Consider the following 15,046-nt stretch of genomic DNA (forward strand, 5'->3'; position numbering starts at 1 on the left):
CTTTTATTCATATGGCTGATAAGTTTTTCCTATGTTTTAAGTTGCATATTAGGACAGTGTTTGAGTCATGTGATGTATTAAAGTTTGACTATGTGCATTCTAAATGATAGCTAAACCCGTTGAACCCTGTATTGTTTTGACTTAATATTCATGTAGCCATGTAGATTATTACAGGTAATATCATGTGTGGATGTATAAATTTTATGTTTAATGGAAATAGATATATATATGTATGCTTGTATGTTGTAACCTTTAATGTTGGAGTAAATAAGTTGATACAGAAGAGATTGTTTTAAGCCAGATGGAGAATCACGTCATGAAAACAGTTGGAGATATTTCAGGGCGGTTGAACATTTAAAACAAAAGAGAAGATGGTGTGCAAGAGAATTGAAAAAGGAATAGTGAGGTGATACTAGATTCATTTATGGTTGTTTCTAGCAAACATCAATCTAGTAACCACTGCCATGCTATATTTTTGGTTGCAGTTTAGTTAAGTTCCACGTTTTCTATGGATTAACTTCTTCTCCTTGCAGTCATAAATTTTTCCGCCTAATTTCATGGACATGGTCTAAGTAGTAGGAAGTTTGTTATAAATTTATTATAAATAAAGACCTGCACCTCTTCTCAGAGGTTAGATAGTGTTTTCCAGAATTAGAAGCATTTCTCTTATCTCATGTTTTGTATCGACTTTTGGAAAAAATGAATAAAAGCTATGTTATTCGGAGTATATAGAATCATCTTTGAACTATGGATATAGTCAATCAAGGGGGCCCACTTGGTGAGTATTCTTGTGTATTTGTTAGATTAAGTTTGATTTTTGTTGCAGTAGATGTTCTAGCGACTGACTATTCTTGCAGCCACTGGAACCAGATCCTATGACTGTTCCTATAGACAAAGTAATTCTTGTTTGTCAACTCTGAACTTAGTTAACAGTTATTTAGTTAGAATATTTTGTTAATGTTAAGATTTCATGTAGCCATTCAGTTGTCATATTTTTGTTTGTTTATTTTGGATAAACTTAGTTGTTGCAGTAGTACAGAATGATTATCATAGGAACTTAGTGCATATACAATGCAGATCCATTTCAAGTAATACGTCCCTAGGTTGACAAGTAAATGAACCTCAGTCATGGAAATGACAGCTACTCAGAATGGATGACCAATATATGGGTTAAGACTTTAGTTCTAGTTATTGTTCTTATTGGCTAGGCAAACATTTTTGGTGTCGTTACCGGGGATGGTGTCAAACTAAGAACCTGTCACAATTATGAATGTTTAAGTTTTTAGTATAGTTGGTTTTGATAGCTCAGTTTGTTTTAAGTAATTCTCATGAATCTTCATGCATAGATGAAGAAGAGATGCTCAAGGTAGATTCCTTCCTAACCGTCCTGATCATACAAGACTCAATCCATATGAAGCGCCAGATGTAAACCCTTTTGCTGCACTTTACCAAACCCCAAATAATTTGAACCCGCTTGAATTTGAACTTTTTGAGAACAACCTTCATTTCCTCTTTGGCCCACCTAAAAAGGACCCTTGTCCAGTAACTCCTCCTCAAAGACCAATACAAGGAAATCCACCCCTCAGTGGGAATAACCCACCTCCACCTGTGAACCCAACATTTGAATTCCCCATTTCTGATTTGCATGATAATGTTAATCTCAAGAACATTCAAGCTTCTTCTCTTCCTAAATTTTATGGACTAGTGATAGAGGACCCCAATACTTTCTTGTTTGAATTTGATGTCCTCTATAGGAGCTATGATTATACTAAAGATGCCCATAGACTCAAAATATTTCATGGTTTGTGAGTCTAGGGAGTAGTACAATCACTATATGGGATGAGATGAAATAGTTGTTTCTTGTGAAATATAAAGATTATTGTAGAGGGACTGGTCGTTATGGGGATGATATCTTTAGAATGACACAGAGGGAGGATGAGATTCTAGAAGATTATCTGGAGAGATTTCTATTCAATGTCAAGAAGTCCAAGCATAGTACTTTAAATAAAGATTCTCTTAAGTTGATATTTCTGAGGGGAATCAAAGATGAATGCACAGATGCTTTAGACCTTATGGGAGGTGGTGATATAACTCAAGCAACATGGAATGACATTGGTCAAATTTGTCAGAAGTATTTCAGATCTTCTTCTAATAAGAGTAGGCGTTTCAAGCCGGGAATGTCTTCATCAACGTCCAGTAATGGATTTTCTTGAATGGAGCTCAATCACCTTTTGAAGAATTTTAAAGAGGATATCATAAACAATATGGCTACTCAGTTAGACACACTTCAAGCTAAGAAGAAGCATGAGGAAGCTGATGCAATGCTCATAGAATTATGTCCATATTGTAGATAGAAGAAAAGAGACTGTAGATGTAAGATGGTTGCAAATCTTGAAGTTCCTGATTTCAAGGGAGTACAAGAAGATGATGAACAAATCTTCTATGTTGCTCAAAGAAGGCCAAATTTTCCAAGACAAGGTATGCCTCCAGATCCACTTTATTTTTTTGGTTATAGTGGAAATTCCTATGCACAAAATAATCAATGGCAACATTCATATGCTCAAAATTTTGGAAATTATCAAAATTGGTATAATCCTCAATGCCAAGGGCAAAATTTTGCCAATCAAACTCCACAGTGGTAGCAGCCACAAGGAAATTGGTCTCAATCTCAGGGACCATGGAAACCATTCCAAGGGAATTGGCAACCTACTCCTCAATGGAGAGGAGGTCAATAATGGACGACTTGGTCTTCTAGTTATCAACAACCTCAGTAGTCTCAATAGCCTGCTATAATGCCCCCTCCTTCTACTAATATCATTCCACCTAAACCAACTCAATTGCTCACTCAAACCATGCCAAATCATAATAGAAAGCCTCAACAACAACATCAAGTTTAGTCAACTGATCCTAATCAATACCCAACTTATTCTCTTTCTATAAGTGATATTCAACTTAGATTCAGAGTAACTTTTCCTAACCCATCCCCTCCAGTTATAATTGAAATACAAAAGGAAAAGGAAATATCTAGCCCAACAACCTAAATTCCTTAGAGTCAACAAATACCCCCATTTCCTCAAAGGTTGCAAGCTGAAGAGATTCCTCAACAAGAGGATATAAATTTTGATATCATTGATCAACTAAAACACATATGTGTTAAGATTCCATTATTTCAAGCTATTAAGGATGTCCCTATCTATGATAAGGCAATTAAAGAGGCATGTTTAAGGAAACTTGGCGGGAAGAAAAAGGATCCACAAACAGTGCATGTAATGGGTCAACTGGTTGATATTATGTTGGGAAAAGTTTCAATTCCTAAATATTTTGACCCTAGTAGTCCTATTGTGAAAATAGTCATCAGTGGCACTCAGATAAAGAATGCCTTAATAGATTTGGGGGCAGACATCAATGTAATGACAAGAGACATTATGCAAAAACTTAACATAACCAATCTCAGGCCTACTCCTACGGTCCTGCAGCTTGCCAACAGTTCCATGGTTTGGCCTGATGGTATGATTGGAGATGTTGTCGTTACTTTAGACTCTTGGGAATATCTGATAGATTTTATGATCTTGTCTCCTAAGTCTATATTGGGGGGATATCTGATTATCTTAGGGAGACATTGGCTTACTACAATCGATGCATATATTGGATGTCGACCAAGGGACATGACTATTTCTGATGGAAATACTACTAAAACCCTGGCTCTTTATTCACTTGCTCAGTCCCAACTTGATCAAGAACAAGTTGTTTGGCCTAACGTGGTGGAACAATTAGAAGAGGAAGTCAACTCTGTTAATCATCTTATGATGATTAACAAAGAATCATTCATACGACTCCAGGATGAATATTCTATCCTTTCTAAATTTCTGGCAAATCAGTATAATCTGGACCAGTAGTCGCAAGAGTTAACATCAAGTATTACAAGATCAGATTTTCCTGCAGCCACTGACATATTGCATACCTTGTTGTCACAGGAAGTCTACACTTCTTCTCTTTCTGAAGCAGCTCAGATCGATCTTACTATCAAGGTGGAATTTGATCCAAATAAATGTTTGAATATAAACAATCAACTCACAGAGACTCAAAGCCTAACACTGGTTGAATTGCTCAAATGTCATCAACACGCTTTTGTGTGGGATTACAAAGTTATGCAAGGAATTGATCCTACGATTTGTACACATCATATTTATATCACAGAAGACTGTAGACCGCTCAGACAACCAAAAAGAAGAATCAATCCTATATTAAGGGAGATAGTTAAAGAGGAACTACAAAAATTATTAAATGTTGGATTTATCTATCCTATGTCAGATAGTCAGTGGGTGTTGCCTCTAATCGTAGTTCCAAAGAAAGGAGGTAAATGGCGAGTATGTGTAGATTACAGAGCTTTGAACTCAACAACTAGGAAGGATCATTTTTCATTACCATTTGTGGATTAGGTATTAGATTCCTTTGCAGGGAAGTGGTACTTTTCGTTCTTGGATGGATTCTGTGATGCTAAAAATGTGGTATATAGAAGGAATACACATATAATGAGACAATAAAATGTAATTGAAAAGCTTAATTAAAAACTAGATTAGAAATGCAAACCATAAGCCTTCCTTGAAATGTCTAATTTTCCTCTATTCATGAGGACCTTGAAGGTGTTGGATTGATGGGCTCTCAGTGGAGCAATGACCTCCAAAGTGGAAAATCAAGATTTGAGTAGCTATTTGATCATGATTAACAATGGAGATGATATAAAATACATGATTTAAGAAACTAGGTTAACATGCTATGATTAATCCAAAAGCTAATTTCTAGATAATTGATATGCAAATTGCCTATAGTAATGATGCTGAGAATATGAATGCAAGGGATCCTTATTGCTCTAAAATGGGGGATATTTATAGGAATTCTAAGGCCAAAGCTGAGGTGGCAAGAATCAACGGTCCAAATCTGATCTGAAGATATCAAGGGCCGAGATTGAGGAAGTTGGAGAAGAGGTTGGAGGAAGGGACACTTGTCATCTCTATGGTGACAAGTGTCAAGGAGCCTTTCTCATGAGAGGACAAGTGTCCATGGGAGGAGACATGTGGCAAAAGTGCCATGTGTCTCAAGGAGAGAATATCAACACCATGGGAGGTTAGGATAACACTAATGCATTTGGACTAGATTTTCGACTGAGGTTTTCGATGGAGAAGGTATATTGTGGCCAAATTTGATTTTTTTTTTTAAAATGCCTGCATTCATCATAATTCTGATTATAATTTCCCATTTGGTTTCGACGAAGAAGGCATTAGCAATGAGAATTTTCTTTTTTTCCAAAAAGTGCTCGAGTTCGTCGTAATTCCAATGACAACGACCATTACTTAAAGAAAAAGAGGGGAATTCATTTGTGCATTGCAATCTCGCGTAGGTGTCCGTGGCAACTTCAACCCCCAAGAACATCAAACCCACGTCGAAGGCATTTGTGGCATTGCTTGCAATCCTACGCAGGAGGTAGATTCAAATTGCCCTAGTTTTTAATTTCATGTTGCAAAAAATATACATGTGGTGGTTAATTGCCCTAGTTTAATCTTGTAAAACCATAGAACTATGATTGAGGAGTGAGCGTTCAATTTGGTAGCAGCAATCCCTTCCTCCCATATACGCGTGTGTTGATTGTTCACATGAGATCACATCTCTTTGCGGCATCGTATCAAACAATTCACGAGCCTTGTCCATGTTTCCACATTTTGCATTCATGTCAAGCAGGGCATTTACAAGTACAACACCTAACAAAATTCCTCTATCCGTTATGCTTTGATGGATGTCCATACCCTGTTCCAAAGCTCCCATTTTTGCACAGGCAGGGAAGATGCTAGCAAAGGTTGTGGAATTTGGCTTTATGCCTTCCAATTTCATTTGCTCGAAAGTGTCTAAAGCCTTTTCGACAAATCCATTTTGTGCATATCCAACAATCGTTGCAGTCCACGAGACAACATTTCTTTCAGGTATTCTATCAAATAGTTCACGTGCCTTGTCTATGCTTCCACATTTTGCATACATGTCTACCAAGGCAGTTGAAACTACAACATCTGACAAAATTCCTCTATCCTTTATGCTTCGATGAATGTCCATACCCTATTCCAAATCTCCCATTTTGGCATAGGTAGGGAGGATAGTAGCAATGGTCATGGAATTTGGCTTTACACTTGCCGATTGCATTTGCTTGAAAGTTTCTAAAGCCTTCTCAACAAATCCATTTTGTGCATATCCGGTAATCATTGCAGTCCAGGAAACCACATTTCTTTGAGTCAATCCGTCAAACAGTTCTCATGCCTTGTCTATGCTTCCACATTTTGCATACATGCTAACAGAGCAGTTGCAACTACATCTAACAAAATTTCTCTATCTTTTATACTTTGATGGATGTCCATACCCTGTTCCAAAGCTCCCATTTTGGCACAGGCTCAGAGTACGCTGGCAAACGTAGCTAAAGAAATGCAATGATCAGCTCCAAAGAAATCAAACCACTACTAACAAAACTGAGAGTCTAAAATATAATAGGGAATAGTGTGAGCTGTCCTGAAATAAAATATTTTATTTTCAATTTCAACTAAAACATAATTACTCATCCATTTAATGTTATTAATAAGTGTTTAATTTATGAAAGAGATAAATGGTTGGCCATAAGTACATGAGTTACTAAATGCACACAAATAAGTGAATTTGATATTCAAAACTATCTACAATGAATTCAATTCTTGTCCATTAGTCAGTTATGTTTGCAATAAGAATATTTCTTAGTTTTTCTTAATCTTTATTCATAGTTATGTGCATATTTCACATTCTATAATTAGGATATCAATTGCTATGGCTGAACACTAGCACGATGTTTGTGTTGTGGTATAGATGCGTGGAAACATAATTATGGGATTGTTATATTATAGAGATCATAAATCTAGATATCGCATATTAGTTCTAGCTCTCTTCTTGGATTGACTCTAAACTTGGCATACAGTCATAAAGACATTATTAGCAGATCTATCCATTTCTAGTAAAGACAATTGAGAAAGTCATTTTGATATTGAGAGTTTCTTATATGTTTACCTATTGATCATTATTAAGCCATAATATTTAGGTCTATTTATCTCTCTTGCAAAACCTCTATAAGTGTCCTAGATTGTCCCTACTACTCACTCTTCAATGAAATAGTGGAGTTCTAAAGATTTGTTGCACAAGATGGTGTTGAACGTATCAACAACGCTAGCATGGAAGGCATGTTCAAGCTTCCACTTGTACAACTTAAAACAAATGATTTGTTGATAGAAGAAATTCTTGAAATAGGGATAAAATCGAAAGACAAGTAAGTACATACAAACCTCCTCAGTTGAAAGTAAAATCTGTGTATAAAAAGAGTACATTGAATCCCAATCCATAAACACAATAGAGATACCAATGGAGACTTAATTGGATGTAGCATGTCATACCAAATTTGTTAGAGTATGCTAAGCTAGTACATAATGTTTCCTAAAGCCACATTAGTATTTTACCCAGATCATTATCTACCAAAACTAACTATAGTAATCCTTTTGAGGATTCATTTCATGGTGCTAGATCTTCATTTAGTTCCACTTCTTGTTGGAGAAAAGAATAGTTATTTCTTGAGGTAGATGAATATCCCATCAACAAAGGACAAGACCCTTTCTAGAATATAACAAATTCTACTCCAATGAAAGATCATGGGGGTTTCACTAGAGATATTGAATAAGAGATAGACTTCTACTGCTGCATTAAAAGCATTGGCATGTTCTTCATTTATTGATGTAAACTCACTGTGACATCACAACCAACAAAGGTATAAAAAGTTGTTTGCAATGCATGGATTTTTAGGATTGTCCTTTGAGAAAACAGAATTAAAGTATGGAAGCAAGATCTGCTAGCTCCTGAGGGAATCTTGATGAAAAATAACTGTAAAATATTTGGGCGAGCTTATATGCAAAAAATCATGCTTTGTGATGGGTTTATGTACAGAAATAAGCACGAATTAAGTGGTAAAGGGGCTTCTAGAAACAAGAGGGACATAGAGGCAATGGAAGTGAAAATTTCTAGTGTTGTGTTTGTTCCATCTCAGAATGGGAATGGTGAAGGTGTTGTAAGAGGAGTTGAGAAGGGTGTTGGAAGAAGTGGGGGTGTTTACATTCCACCATTTAAGCTGGCTCAAATGATGAAAGATGTGGAAGACAAGAGCAATGTGGAATACCAATGCATGACATGGGATGCCCTTCGGAAGAGTATCAATGGGTTAGTAAACAAGGTAAATGCATCTAACATCAAGAACATCATTCTAGAGTTTTTTGCAGAGAATCTCATCCATGGGAGGGGTCTATTTTGTAGGTCTTGTATGAAATCCCAAATGGCATCCCCTGAATTTATAGACATTTTTGCTGCGTTGGTTGCTGTGGTAAATACAAAATTTTCTGAAGTTCCCAATTTGCTTTTGCAAAGAATTATTTTGCAGCTTAAGAGGGCATACAAACGCAATGACAAGCACATGTTGATAGCAGCAACCAAATTCACAGCTCATTTAGTGAATCAACAAGTTGCACATGAGATCATTGCCTTGGAACTTCTCACCCTTTTACTAGAGAACCCCACAGATTGTTGGCATTTGGCATTATAACAGACAAGGAGAGATTGTTGGCATTTCAATAAGGATATTGAGAAGGTTGTTGATGATTATGCATATAACTGATTAAGGATATTTACTATTTTAATATTATTATTTTGTCATTGATATCAAGAAATTGATTTTCTAATTCAGTATGATGTTGCCATATCTTGAGAAGTATGATTTGATGAGTATAAAGAAGTCGGTAAAAGACACAGAAAGAATATGATGAATAAGGGGAGGAATAAGTTATTCAATGGGCAACTATTACCGAGTTAGACAATGATGAGATCATGATGTTTAGATTGTTTTGATATCATACATATGTTATTGATTGTAAGGTTAATACTATACTATGTTATCGAGCAAAGAACCTAGTCGGTAAACCCTAAGGTTATCGCTATCGGTTAATGAAGGCCGAATGTCTATAGAGTGAAGTTTAGTATTTACCGAGTTGCAACCGAGTAATAACAGAATGCATTAAATGATTACATGCATCATTTAAGCTGATGAGCTGGCTATGATTAAATGATTGGTATTCCATGAATGAAGTTTGTTAAAGAATCTATGGCAAAGGAAAATCGACAGGAAGATCTACAGCTCAGATTGAACCGCAATACCCTAGCACAAGTTCCAAGAAACGTATGCAAGTTCCTAGACGGGGTAAAACGTTTTCAGATCAAAGGATACATTGAACCTAGATAAAGTTTGAAGATCTGATGGCTATGATTGATCATGGGAAATGTGATCAAGGAGATTAAGCGGTTAGCTATTGTTTATAAATAAGGAACTATTGATAAACAATGTATGCGGGCAAGTGTATGCACAGGGATGCTACATAGTGATTACCGAGCATAGAAGCTTGAAGACCTGTTTTGAATAACAGAGTATAGAGCCTAGCAGATGGACAAGATTAGTTCTATGTCTATATTGTATTGAGCAAATAAGAATCTGCTATAGCATTTTAGATGTGAAGTTGCAGATAGATTTTTATTACTATTATTTTGTAAAGTGACAGAAAATCTCTTAACCGAGTGGACTTAATAGTCTTATTTGTAAAACCCTCTAGCAAGGTGACATTCTAATTGAGTGTTTGAAATCCTTTAACAAGGTGAAGATCCTAATAGAACTGAGGGAAATCCCTTAACCGGGTTACATCTAGCAATGTGTTTGTAATATTTAACAGGATTTGCTTTTAACCGAACATACTCTAGAAGAGTATATTTCTTAGCGGGTCCGAAATCCCATAGTGGTTTTTCCCTATTTGGGTTTCCACGTTAAATCTGGTGTTATGAGTGTTATGATGTTTATATGCTTTTGAGTTTGCATGTTTAGTAGTTTTGGTTATATTACTGAAGTATATGTTACCGAAGTTGAATCTGATGTTTTTATGGAAGATTAAGTTTGTATGATTCACCACCCCCCTCTCATCTTATTAGTTTGGCATCTGTACTTAACATTAAGTATCAGAACTATCAATTGGTATCAGAGCTTTGGACTCCTGAAGAAAAAGTTTAAAGGTACTTGAGGCAAAGATCCAAAGATTTATAAGAGGGATGCACCGAAGCTAAACAAGTCAAGTTTCTCTACATGGTAGAAAAGGATGAAGCTGCACCTATCGGGAGTTGGAGAATATGTTGTATATTATCTGGAGAATGATTTCGTCACACCGAGCACCTATCCATTGAAAATGGAAGAGATAAAGGCAAAGCAAGAACATATTCAAGCAATGATTGAAATAACATCTGCATTGACCGATTCAGAGTTTAATAATCTAGAAGGTTGCAATGATGCAAAGGCAATGTGGGACAAGCTCATATATATGTATGGAGGTGATGAACATGTTCAAAGAGAAAAAGTGGATAGTCTAAGAGGACAACTTGAATCTATGAGAATGAATGAAGGTGAGAACATAACCCAGTACAGTACAAGACTAAAGGAGATTGTCAATCAAATCAAAGGAGCAGGTGGAACTATTGAAGAAAAGGATATAACAAGTAAGTTGTTAAGAACCCTTCTACCAGCTTATGCAATCCGAGTCTTTGCAATCAATGAATTAAGGTATGTACCCAATATGCCAGTTTCTTTAGATGCTACTATTGGTAAGCTACATGCATTTGAGTTAAGTAACTTTGATAATAGTGGGTCATCGGTAAATAAAGTTGAATCTGCATGTAGTTCTTTTCATCTTGATGAATCTAATGATTACAATGAAAGAAAGTATAAGTACTCTGAAGGAGATCACAGTGGAGCAAGTGAAAGATTTCGCAAGAACATGGAGGAAGTACACAAATTGTATGAGGAAATCAGAAAGCAAGAAGAGTTTGAAGCACTATTAGCTAGAAGGTTACCAAGAGGCAAAGGTAAGTATAAAGGAAAACTACCTTTGAAATGTTTCAATTGTGATAAGATAGGACATATGGCTTCTAATTGTCCTGACAAAGATTCTACTGAAAAGAGAGATTACCGAGATGATAGATAGAAAGATAATCATTACAGAGGACATCGAGACTTCAGAAGAAGAGATAGAAAGACATGCTTAATAGCTGATGAGGAATCCAATGATGATAAATTAGATGAAACTGATACAGAGGAAGTAGTTTATGTGGCTATCAAAGATGGATCAGATGAAGAAAGGTATGAAGAAAAAGCCCTAATATCTCACATAAATAATAATGATTATTGGATCATAGATAGTGGATGGTCACATCACATGACAGGTGATAAACACAAGTTTTCTATGTTAGAAGACTATGATGGAGGCTATGTAAGATTTGGTAATGATGCACCATGTCTGGTAAAAGGTAAAGGATCCATAACACTTCTTGACAATGCAAAGTGCAATAATGTTTATTGGGTTGAAGGTTTGAAATATAATTTGTTGTGTAGCACAGCTAAACAATACAGGATATCGAATAGAATTTCATAAATGAATTGTCAAAGTTCATGACAAGCATGGAAAGTTAGTTGCTACCAGGACACAAATAAAAGGTAACACATTTCACCTTGACTCAACTCGAAATAAATGTTTTTATGCAAAGATGGATGATACCTCGTTATGGCATAAAAGGTTTTGTCATGTAAATTTTGATAATCTGATCAAAATAAGAAAGAAGCACTGAGTAAGAGGTCTACCAAGTTTGGAAAAACCTGAGAATTCTATGTGCTGAGGATGCCAGATGGGTAAAATGACAAGATCAATCTTTACAAGTAAGTCTTACACTTCTAAGGTAATTTTAGATCTTGTGCACCCTGATCTTTGTGGTCCTATGAAAGTTCAAAGTTATTATGGTGATAAATATTTCATATTATTTGTGGATTATTACTCAAGGATGATGTCAGTAATGTTTTTAAAAGAAAAATCAGAAGCTTTTCAAATGTTTAAATGGTATAAGGCAAGAGTTGAAAATGAAACAGGAGGACAACTGAAATGTCTTAGATCAGATAGAGGAGGAGAGTTCACATCTGATGAGTTCAACTTATTCTGCAATGATCATGGTATAAAAAGACAAGTCTTTGCACCGAGAACTCCACAACAAAATGGAATTTCTGAAAGAAGAAACAGATCTATTGTGGATTGTACCAGAACCCTGATGATTGAAAAGAAAGTGCCACAAACATTTTGGAGAGAAGCCATAAGCACAACAGTTTACACCCTGAACCGAGTACAACTGAAGAAAGGAACTTTGAAGACACCATATGAAATCTGGTATGACAAGAAACCTAATGTAAGTTATTTTAAAATCTTTGGAAGTAGATGCTATGTACACAAAGATGATAGAAATGGCAAGTTTGATCAGAAAAGTGAAGAAGGAACATTTCTTGGTTATTCTTCTAGAAGTAAAGCATTTAAATGTCTGATCAAATAATCTAACAAAATAGTAGAAAGTGCAAATGTGAAAATTGATGAATTTACAGAAAGAAATGATGAACGAAATTCCAAGGAACCAAAAGATTATGATGAATTTGTCTATGTTCAACCAACAAGTCTTACCAAGAAAACTGTAGAAGGAAATGAAAAAAATATCCAGTTACCGAGTGATGAAGAAGATCATACAGAGCCTACCGAGCCTGTATTAGCCAAGTATGTAAAAAGACATCATGCATCAAGTCAGATTATAGGAGATAAGGATGATCCAGTGATGACAAGGAACAAACTGAGACTTAACACATGTCTGATATCTGAATTTGAACTGAGAATAGTGAAAGAGGCATTTAATAGTGAAGATTGGATAAATGCTATGACAGAAGAGATTGATCGAATCAAGAAGAATGACACATGGACACTGGTCCCAAGACCAAAGGACAAAAATGTAATCGATACAAAGTGGATTTTCAGAAACAAGCTGAATGAAAAAGGTGAGGTCATTCGAAATAAAGCAAGACTAGTTTGCAAAGGTTATGCTCAAGAAAAAGGAATTGATTATGGTGAAACTTTTGCACCTGTGGCTAGCCTTGAAGGAGTAAGAACATTGTTGGCATATGTTGCTTTCAAAAATTTCAAGGTATATCAAATGGATGTCAAATCTGCATTTCTGAATGGTATATTAGAAGAAGATGTTTTTATTGAACAACCTAAAGGATTTGTTGAAGACAAGAATAAACATTAGGTATGTAAATTGAACAAAGCTTTATATGGTTTGAAACAAGCACCTAGAGCATGGTATGAAAGATTGCACTCTTATTTAATCAAGATTGGTTTTATAAGAACAAGTGAAAACAACAATATGTACATGAAGAATGATGAAAATGGAATACTAATCTTAGCCATATTTGTTGATGATATTATATTTTGTGGAAATGACTCTCTATGCAAGAACTTTGGACATGAAATGAGCAAAGAATTTGAGATGTCATTAATCAGTGAGATAAAGTATTTTATAGGTTTACAGATACTGCAAATGAAAAATGAGATTTTCATTACTCAATCCAAATACATAAAGGAAATCTTGAAGATATTTGGAATGGAGGATTCAAAACTAGTAAGTACTCCTATGACTACCAACTACAAATTATCAAAGAATGATGAATCTGCATCTGTTGATGAGACACTTTACCGATCCATGATTGGAAAGTTATAATATGTTGTTCATAGTAGGCTAGATATAGCACATGCAGTAGGTATAGTTGCAAGATTCTCTACAGATCCTAAGGAAACACACATGACAGCAATCAAGAGAATTTTTAGATACTTGAAAGGCACTGAGGATTATGACTTAGTATATCAGAAAGGAAATGACTTTGATTTAAAAGTTTATACTGATGCTGATTGGGCATGCAACATTGATGACAGGAAAAGCACAAGTGGAGGAGCTTTCTTTTTAGGAGAAAGACTAGTGAGTTGGCTTAGCAAGAAACAAGGATGTGTTTCACAATCAACAACAGAAGCTGAATACATTGCTGCAACATTGAATTGTACCAACATAGCATGGATCAAACAATTGTTGGAAGGTATAAATGAGAAAGTTACCGAGCCAGTAACTATATTCTGTGACAATACTAGTGCCATTAATATTTCAACGAATCCTGTTATGCACTCTAAGACAAAGCACATCTCTATCAAATATCATTATCTTAGAGAAGAATCTCAAGAGAAGAAAGTGGTGTTGGAGTATGTTAGCACAAAGGAACAAATAGCAGATATCTTCACCAAGCCACTGCCAAGGGACACTTTTGAGTATCTCAGAAGTAAGTTAGGGGTCCTACCCCTATCTTCTACTCACTGACCGAGTTTGGTGAAAGCATCAATTCGATGACTCTACAGAATATCTTTTTGGAGTTGATGTTGATTTACACACTTTAGGATGTTTTCTAAAGGTGTGTAGGAAATAATATAGGAAACAATGCAAGAAACAATGCAGGAAACAATATAGGGAACAGGAATCTAAGACAAAATGCTCTAACCGAGACTAAGTTGACACATAACAGTAGGAATTCACTTCTCAACGGAAGAAATTATGTTTTAGTTCTTTATATTTTTTGGCATTGTTGTCAAAGGGGGAGAAGATTGGATAAGATTGGAGAAGACTAATGTATGGGGGAGAATTCTGATGACAAGAGGAGAGCATTTCCGCATTTCAAAATCTCATACCAATCTGAATCAATTAGGTCAAATCAATTGATTTCACCATCAATGCCAAAGGGGGAGATTGTTGGCATTTGGCATTATATCAAACAAGGAGAGATTGTTGGCATTTCAATAAGGATATTGAGAAGGTTGTTGATGATTATGGATATAACTGATTAAGGATATTTACTATCTTAATATTATAATTTTGTCATTGATGTCAAGAAATTGATTTTCTAATTTAGTATGATGTTGCCATATCCTGAGAAGTATGATTTGATGAGTATAAAGAAGTCGGTAAAAGGCACAGAAAGAATATGATGAATAAGGGGAGGAATAAGTTA

The sequence above is a fragment of the Cryptomeria japonica genome, chromosome 2 (assembly GCF_030272615.1).
Source record: "Cryptomeria japonica chromosome 2, Sugi_1.0, whole genome shotgun sequence".
Lineage (NCBI taxonomy): Eukaryota > Viridiplantae > Streptophyta > Pinopsida > Cupressales > Cupressaceae > Cryptomeria > Cryptomeria japonica.